Here is a 10,027-nt window from a genome sequence, read left to right as displayed (position 1 = left end):
CCCCGATACCTAACTCTCTCAGGCGTTCCAGAAGGATACCATGGTCAATGGTATAGAAAGCCGCTGAGATGTCCAAAAGCACTAACAGGGACACGCTTCCCCTGTCCATGCCCATGTGGTTAACCTAAGTCGAAAGATTACTTGAAGCCACATATTCTGTTACGTTGCCTTGCGGCCTATATCCCTCTACTGATGACAGTTGCCATGACTGTTCTCCAAAGTGCTGAACTGTTTTTCAGTCTTTACTTATCTCCGTAACATACCACAGTGCTTCTCAAGCTATCTGATATGGTAGACCAGCATTCCTCCCTCCACACATACTCACTGTGTCAGGGACAGGTACCATATTTGTGCCATATTATTATCAAAGAATTACCAAAGAAGTAATGCCCTAGCATACCATTTTCTTTCAAAAACAGAAATATTAGAATGAAGTAGATAGGGAAATGTTGCTATTGTTGTTACTTTACATCCCATCTTTTCCCTTGTTCAATTTAAATCCCATTTTTCCTTAGGAGGCTTGCAAAAGTTTTTTAAAAATACATAGCTTTTCCATAGCTAGACCTGAAACCAGTCTGAAAGTGACCAAGATAATTTATCTCATCAATGAATCCCTAAAGCAGGGAAGCTAACACATGCTCCATTACCTTGCCCAGAAATGGAATGATGGCAATTGGCTAATAATTGAGCAACACCATGAAATCCAGGGAAGACTTTTCTTCAGCAGTGGTCTTACAACTGCCTCCTTTAGGCACCATGAAACTCTGCTTTACTTTAGTGAGGCATTGGCTACTCCACACATACTCAAAACAAGGAGAGGAAAGGATAAAAATACAAGTAGTGGCTGACACCTCATGGATCCTGTCCACATCTTCAAGCTATACAAGTAGAAAGGCACCCATTAACATTGGACAAGCAGGGACCAAAGATACACCAACTGCATCTTTATTAATTATAGAGTCCAGGTCAGAGTAAATCGGAACTATTTTATCATAGTTGGCTGTGTAATGGTCTACATTATCCTCTTATGTAAAAGAAATCCCTAACCATACAAAACAGCTCAGTTGGCTGGATTTTTGCTGACACAATGCTGGCAAATAAGAAAAAAAAAAAGAGTTTTTGCTGCCTGCATTGCCATGGAATAGGCCCTTAAATGGGCTGTTACACATGCTTGATGCGATCCACTCTGAGCTTGCTGCCAGTGTCACTCTACTTGCCATCTCACTTGTTTCATCACCACCAGCTCATTCATTGACCATGAGAAGTGGATAGTGCACCACTCATTAGTAAAGAATATTTCCCCCACTAAGTTTGTTTAAAATGTTGCAACTTACTGTTTGACTGAACATCTAGTGTAATGAGTCCTCCCTGCTTTATTTTCATAAATCATGCTGTAGTTGTCTCCAGAGACTCTCAAGTAATGATGTGGCTGTAATTCATATTTCTTGGTTTAGAAATATGAACCTCTAGAGGTCTTCTAATCAAATTATAGAGCTTTCAAGGTAGAAAGCTTCAGGGGTGGTTTACTATTTTTGGTTCTATGCAGTACTAATAAGTGTTAGCTATATCATCATGTTATTGCCTGAGAGATCCTCCTCTAGCTTAATCTACACTATTGCTGCCATCCAGTAGCTGTTTAACACATTTGGTCTAGCTCCTCAGCAAAAACCTTTCTGACATGGGATACGGTACCAGCAGTACTACTATTATTACCATAGCCTCTTGCCTGACAAGAGCATGCAATCACACCACCATGAAAAGATGCATTGTGCCATGGTGAGATTGAGACTGTCATACTTTGGGCATATCATGAAGAGACATGACTCACTAGAAAAGCTGATAATGCTTAGCGAGGTGGAAGTCATTAGTAAAAGAAAGAATGTATTGCAGATAGATAGACTCAGTCAAGGAAGCCACAGCCCTGAGTTTGCCAGACCTGGGTGGAACTCTTGATGGAACTTGGAGGTCTCTCATTCATAGGGATGACATAAGTTGAAATCAGCTTGATGGCACTTAATAACAGAAAGGTCTCCTAATGCTTGGTTCTCATAGAATCAAGAAACATTGTCATAGAAACCTGGGTGTGGAAAACAGAGAATCTTTTCACAAATATTAATCACTGAGAGTTGGTTCAGGGTAGAAATCTTGGAATATGCAACATATTCTAAATTACAAGGTAGCTTTCAACCATTTATTGTTGGGAGAATATATGCACAGCTATAGATGCTTTAGATATATAAAGATACATGTTCATATACATAGAAGTACAGGCCATTCTCTTTCTGCCTCCGATGTCTTGAACCTGAAAACAAATGTAAGTCATGCTAAACCAGGACTATCAACTATCCACTGACAAGACAAAATAAAAAATAATTGAGCTCCACCATTGACTGACACCACCAACAGTGATTTTATTGAGGAAAACCCAGGAAGCACACAAAACATATTACCATAAACAAACATAATAAATAATATTATGAAATAATAAAGTTATGAAACATCATGAAACATTTCCCCAATATAGTTACTACAGGATATCAAGTCTATCTTCTTCTTTAATTCCTCATGAATGTTAACAGAATGGAAGAAATGGCATCAAGTTAATTTTGGCATCTTTGCATAACAAATCAAGAGAGGAAGATTAATATATGGTGTTATCTCTTCTTCTAAGATGTAGCAAAGCCAGAAGACCTCAGTTCAAGTTATATATTTTCCATATTACCAGAGTTGGAGAAGAGTCAGAAAAGTAAGAAAGACTGCCTTTACACTGACTGTTCACATTCCCATGCACAAATGGTTTATGTCTGGGGGGGGGGGGGGGGGAGGCACAAAAACAAAAGCAAAATGAAACATCCTGTTAGAAAGTCAAAGTGTACTGTTTTAATTTATGATACAAATGTACTGTGAATGGCTTGGCTACACAGATTATATGATGCAAATGCATCAGCAGCTATTTTATACACACACATACACACACACCCTGTCATAGTTTGGATGTTTAGAAAGGTCAACTTTTTTATTTTCCAACCAGTGAAGGGAAGAAAGGAAACTACTTCCTATCAGCTTGAGAAATTAGATGAGATATGATACTGGCTTCAGTGTGGATTGGATCATTTCATTTATTACTGTGGCATTTCTACTGGAATATATTACATCAGTTTCATATGTGGAATATTGATATAGCTGTAATTTGAACAAAGCACAACTCCTTATGGCTACAAGGAAGGAGAAAGGGTCAAACATTTTACAAGAAGGAGCGTTTTAATGTATATTAAAATGAAGCCAAAGACTGTGCAGTGTTCTGGGTTTACTGATTTTAGGAAAAAAGTTCTCCCGGGCACTAACTCTCTGCAGGAACCTGCACGTGAATAGTTTTTAAAATGGTCAGTTACAATAGTGCAGAGAGAGAGGAAAAAAGAGAAAGAAGGAGGGAGAGAAGAAAATCAAGTTGAAAAAAGCACAAAAAATTATTAAGTAATTTTGACTGAAAATTCTTTATTCAGTACAAGCGGTTTCCCAATATAAAGGAAGAGAAAGATGACATAGGTCTTCTGGCACTGGGTGTTACCTGGTGCCGGTGCTGGGACTTTCGTCCTCCAGGGCTAGGACTTCCACCCTCTGGGATTGGGACTTCTGCGGAGGAGCTTCTTCCCCTGACCTCCCAGGCATTCAGATGAAAAACAGCTGAAGGTCTGGGAGGCAGGAGAATGAACAGGCATGTGCATCTTCCTCCTTCTCCCCCATGCCATTCTCAGCCTCCAGCTGCCTACAGAGAGGCAGCTAGAGGCTCAGAAGCATCAGAAAGGAGGAGGAACAGATGTGTTCTTCTTCCTCCTCCTCCTCCCCTCATGGCATCCCCAGCCTCCAGGTGCCTCTGGAGAGGCAGCAGGAGGCTGGGAAGAGTCAGGAAGAAGGAGGAATAGGCATGCACCTCTTCTTTCTCCTCCCATGCCATTCCTGGCTCCAGCTGCCTCCAGAGAGGCAGCTGGAGGCTGGGAAGGAGGAGGACCATGCATGCATGCCATACGTCCACCATCATAGGCACTATTACAGACCAATCTAATCTAAGCAACTAATTTTAAGGGATTATAGACTCTGGTTTGAAATGCACGGGCCAAATAAGGCAGTTTCTAGCTGGTTTGGGGGCATGGTGTTTACATGACGCATGCCCCAAAGCATTCGAAAGCTGCTCTAAGGCCATGCTAAGTGGGGGAAAGCTGGACCCAAAAGGCATGGATATAATCTTCTCCTGCTGTGGTGGCCCGCTTCGGGAGCGGGTCGTGTGGTTACTGTGGTCCCATCCTGATTACAGCTGGAGTAGCCTCCAGCTGCTCCTTCTAGGCCATGTTCTTCAGCCCCAAGATACACATGGATTTTCTCTCTCTTCAGTGAAAAGAAGAGTCAAGGTAACTTGGATGACTAAAGAGTAGAGCAAGAGAATGCAGGAAAGCAGGTTCTTGATGAAGGATGCCATGAGGAGAATTCGAAATGAGGGACGTCCTCTGAAGATGCTTCCTCCCTCCCAGGATATCTATAAGGGGTCTCACTCTTGCTTTGTCCCTTTGCCTGTATTTGCGTTTTCTAACTTGGGGGCTGTCACTTGGACTGAAGGGGAAACCCCTGGGCAGGGGAAAACATGGCCTTATTGTTATTATATGGAGGGTTCAAAAGGTCCCATGTGTTTGAAGTTATGATAGAACTTGTGTGCCTTGTGTGCAAAAAAAAATGTGTGCAAAGGGTAGGTGTGTATGTGACCTCTGCCTTCCCCCTCTCAGCACCAGTAATGACTCTTCGATGGTCTGAAGAAAGGAAAAGAACTGGGAGAAAGCCAGTCAAGTTTCAACATTTGTACTCTTTCAAATCCAAACAAATTGCCCAATATCTCTGGAAACTGCACAATACATTATCATGGTGTGTGTGTGTGTGTGAGAGAGAGAGAGAGAGAGAGAGTGTGTGTGTGTGTAGCAGTCTTAGCCAATTTGGCAGGGTTTCCATTCAGTGTAGGTACACTAGATAGTTAAGCTATGATTGCTCTCCAGGTCTTATCAGTTAGACCATTTCCTTGTCACAAGAAAGGAGAGGTTGGAGGAAAATTCCAGTTTGTACTTTAAAATGAGGCCTGAGTCATCTTTTGTCAGATGGTCTTAGTGATCTATGCCTGCGAATGCATGTGCCTTCAAGCCACCTGTTGACTTATGGTGACCTCATTAATTTTATAGGGTTTTCTATGGCGTTTATCACACTACTTACCTCCTGCTCTGCTCCCATCACCCCAGCGTCATCGATCTGCAATGGGAGCCTCCTGGTGGGATTGCGGATGATGCTTTTAAAGGGGAGCGCTTCTGTTTTCATCATGGAAGCGGTCTCGTTATTGTTTAAAAAGGGGCCCTTTTTAATAACGATGTGATCCATTATTAAAAAGGGCCCTTTTTAAAACAATTGCTAGAGCACTTTCATGACAAAAAGAGAAGTGTTTCCCCTTTAAAAGCGCCATCCATGATCCCACCAGGAGGCTCCCGTCACAGATAAATGACATGGATGAAGCTCATCATTCTTTGAAGACTCATTAACCACATCAGCAAAAAGAAGGTTCCTGTTTGTGGGGCTAAAAACTGGGATGCAAAGCCAGGCTTCACTTCAGGTTATGGCCTTACTTTTCAACATGGCTCTCAATGTAACAGATCTTCCCTGGAACTGAGAAGGTTAAACCAACAGCACCATTATGAACAGCACTTCAGATCTTCAAATTGCTTATGTGACAGCTACATTTAATGCAAATGTCCTGAAGCTCATGAAAAATGGTTCTGACAACACCACAGCCTTAATGATGATATTTTGCTTCTGCCACCTGTGTTGCAGAAGATATAAAATATACAGGGGAGAATGAAGAACGGCTGTCAGTCATTTATCCCCACAAGCCGATGTCTTGATGGAACCATCTTCAGGGCATGCCACCAATGCAGTGCACATTAACTGTGACATGACAAGCCAAGCAAAACTCACAGGAGGATAGAGGGAAAGGGGAAAGCCATCATTAAGAAGGAGGGAGGGGGAGGACAGTACAAAACTGTTTTAGAAGCAGAAATAAAAGAGTTCCAAAGAGGGGAGGTTCTGAATTAAAGTGATATTCAGCCCGGGGGGGAGGGGAGGATAAATCCAAAGAAAGGTATAAGAGATAACAAATTAGAACAGCAACCTTCACATATTGTGAATATAAGCTAATGGGAAGTGTTGCACAGAGAATATATTTATTTCACTTAATTTAGCGTTAATATTTTTCTGGACTGTTATGCATATTAAGCAACAGCATACTGATTTGCCACTGAAATCATGAATAATATGAAATCCTAAATGAACCAAAGCTTTTGTTTTGGATATATATCTCTTTGGAATTGAAAATTTGGATCCTTATTTACCCTTTGTATTCTCAAATGTAGATTTATAACATCTTTGATATACACCTAGGAAAAAGGAAAATGTGCCTCATATCTGTGTGTCCTCTCTTGTCAAGGTGTAGAAAGTACTGATAAAAGAGATTAAATCTCCTTTCACTATTTTCTATACAATTGGCATCTTACTATGGAAGAGACATTGTATATACAGCAGGTTCCACCACTGTAGTCAATCATTTGTCAAAAGAGTTTATAGTGATTGTGTATGCAGGCAAGGAAACCAGGAGTGATGTCATATACTATGGGAGAAAAGGTTATGCACACACCTTACAATACTCCTGATATTGTAAGACTAATGGTCAACTGGAGTAAATATATATTGTCCTGTGTATGTGTGTGTGAGAGAGTATGTGTGTGTATTGTCCTGTGTAAAAACATAGATGCACAGTCAGAGGACTCAGACTCTGAATACATGGAGGATGCTGAGACAGGGGCAGATCTGAGGCTGCCGGGATCAGCAGGCTCAGGACGCTGCTGAGGGAGAAACAGACTCTATAGACTGTAGGTTGCAGGTGCTAGGACCTGTGGAGAGAAGGCAGGTCAAGGAGTCTTTGGCGGGATACAGACCGCCCCAAAAGGGTGGTCTCCCACTGCCCTGGTTTGCTACACGAGGGAGCTGCAGCAGGCAAACCGCACAGCTCCCTCACGCAGCAAAAAGAACCCTCAAAAAGCGGGTTCATTCTGCGGCGCGGTTGTGACGCCTCAGTGCACCAATGCCACACTAGCATCATCAAAATGACACCAGGACATGCGGACACTAGGTGTCCGTCATGTCAAAATGGCAGCGCCCATATGTACAGGGTGCCGCCATTTTGACGCCCTTGTCACGTGCGAGGGGTGAATCGCGTCTGGAAGCGCCGCCCCTCACACTTAATGACAGCACCCCGTAGGGCCCATCTGTACAGCGCCTTTGAAGCGTTCTTCCAGGCTAGAAGCCAAGCGGAGAGCTAATAGGTTTCAGCTGAGAGAAGCTAAGACCTTTTCAAAGACCTCAAGCTGCAGAGATTCTTTGCAGCTCACAACCAGTCTTGCAGCCTTGTTGTTCCTGTGTTCCTTGCTCTTTGGGTTCATGACTTGTTATCTGACCCCTGGACTTGCCTTGTGACTACGCTCTTGCTTCTGCCCTTTGCTGTGACTGACTGACTGACTGGTATTATATGACCCTTGGACTAAACTCTGGACTATTTCTTGTGATGAAACATAAGTATTCTGTCAAGGGCTTTCCTCCCCAGAAATAGCTTCCTTTTAGGATTTATTTCTGTAAGTACTGAGGATGAAAGAGCAGGAAGAGAGGTTGATTGACTGACACATCTACCTTCTAATTATAGGGTGCACATTTTGGAAATTTCCAGTCCCTATTCTTTGGGGAGGGATTATAACTCAGATAAATTATAATTGCTTCCTTCTTTCTCGCTTGGACATTGAGAAGGGAGGGCAGCTTGGAATAACCTGCCAATTATTTTCTCATTTGTAAATAGCACTCACTGGAGATTGAGATTCCCATTAAGACTACACCAAGTTTAAATCCTTTGTTACCCTACATTATGATCTACACATGTATCACTCACTCAAACCCATCTGCTGCCATTATTTAGTAAATAAAAGCTAAACAGATAGAGTTTAATCAGTGCTTAACATCATATCTAATTGGATCCTGTGATGCTGCAAACAAGAAAAGCAATGATATAATGACAACAACAAGCTTCATGAGAATTTGAAATGCTACATCTCCAAATAATGTTTCCATCCACTTTTGCCAGTGTACAAATGTCCTTCAATCTTTCCTCCCAATATTAGTGCTTAGCCTGTTATTTCCTCTCCCTTAAACTGTTTGCTTTGTGTGACAGTCTCAGCAATCTGGCCCCAGGCTTTCTATGCACACAAAAGATTAACAAAAAGAACAAGTTCAGAACAAGATGCTAGCACAGTTGTACCTCTTCATGAAAAGCAGCCTGCCTCATGAGTGACAATAAACTCTCAAAGTAAAGCTGCCAGGCTTTAAGGAACATGTCCATTTCAGTTTGTTCATGAATCCATCTAGTCTGCTGCATAACCCTCTAGTGTATATGTAAAAAAAACAAAAAACAAAAAAAAAAACCACCTGTCTATAGTAAAGTTACCTTTTTGTAACTTTTCTGAGTTAAATCATCTTCTGTATGCCACATTTTTAATCTAATGATTTACAGTAGGAAAAAATAACATCAGCAAATCATGATATTCTGAAGCAGGATAATTTTCAAGACTGAAATCTTGAAGTAGATAGAGCTGGGTTGATGTTTCAACACCTGCCTATTCACAAACTATATAAAGAAATTTTCAGGGGTTCAGGATGATTTTCAGGAGGGAATTGACTGGAGCTATTCCTGCCTCTATTTGGCCACCTATACTAAGAGGCCCCAGAGAAATGCTATATTGTGTGCTGCATGAGTTCCATAGCTATAGTTCAGGGAGCTAGGGAAGGACTAAATTTCAACCCAACATCCCCTCAGCATAGCACAGGTATCCTCATGTGGATGTAGACTATACTGAACCAGAATAAATCTTTCAAGGGCAGACTAAAAAAAAAAATCCTTGATTATGTGCTCCATTTATGAGTACATTGCTTTGAAATATGAACTGTTAATGGGATTATATGCTTGAGCTATTGACTCTGAATTTCTGTTTTTAGAAACATTTCTAGAATATTTTGGTGCTCCTGGCACTCTATAGTAGTCTGTTACAATAAATTGATAGCAAGGCAATCAAATCTCCTTTGAATCTCTTCCTCACATAGAAAGCTCTTCTTCAGAACACTTCTTGAGTTAGAACTTCACCTCTAGTGATACCTAAGCACAGTTAGTCTGAGATAAACTCACTGGTGGCCAATATTTAGCTCAGTTGATGCAGAAATTGCAAGCTTCATTCACAGTGTCCAAACAAAAAGTTGAGTGTAAAAGGTTAAGAGCATTTTCTCAAGGGATTTTGTGCACTTTATACCCCATTCATGCTTCATTTGTTAATATGCTTGTCTTTGTCACTTAGAGAAATCAATTAGATGATACAACACATGTGTTAAAAAGAGATCAATATTATCTGGACTAATTTTGTGGTGTGCCTCTGTGTGTGTGACAGAAAGAGTGAGAAAGGGAAATGTGTATATGTTTACAAACATTGTCTAGTGAAAGGTGAGAAAAGGGTCTATAGCCCTTTGCTTTCCAACAGAATGAACAAATATTTGCAGAGATACGTAAGCAAAGCTGTGGGATTTTGTAGAAGCTCAAGGCAAGAGATACATTTATCAAAATCTTGAGAAGTTTCAGGAGAAACAAATCTTTCCCTGCTCTTGGAGGGGGGGAAAAAAACACTATGAGGCTTCAAAATCCCTGAAAATACAGGGAAATGGACAATAGTTTCTTCTTGAGAACCCTGGACCTGTCAGTGGCAACTCAATGTTGTTTTTTTTTTTTAATCATTCCCCAATTTGAGGATGAAAATGAGAGTTGTGTTCTTCTGGAATTCACCAGGGAGCCATGTCCACTTAGCCATGCTTGGCAGTTGCCTGCCCCTCATCTAACAGATATTGCAGTTATTTCTGA

The sequence above is a fragment of the Sceloporus undulatus genome, chromosome 4 (genome assembly GCF_019175285.1).
Source record: "Sceloporus undulatus isolate JIND9_A2432 ecotype Alabama chromosome 4, SceUnd_v1.1, whole genome shotgun sequence".
Lineage (NCBI taxonomy): Eukaryota > Metazoa > Chordata > Lepidosauria > Squamata > Phrynosomatidae > Sceloporus > Sceloporus undulatus.
Note: the sequence above shows the minus strand (reverse complement) of the source record.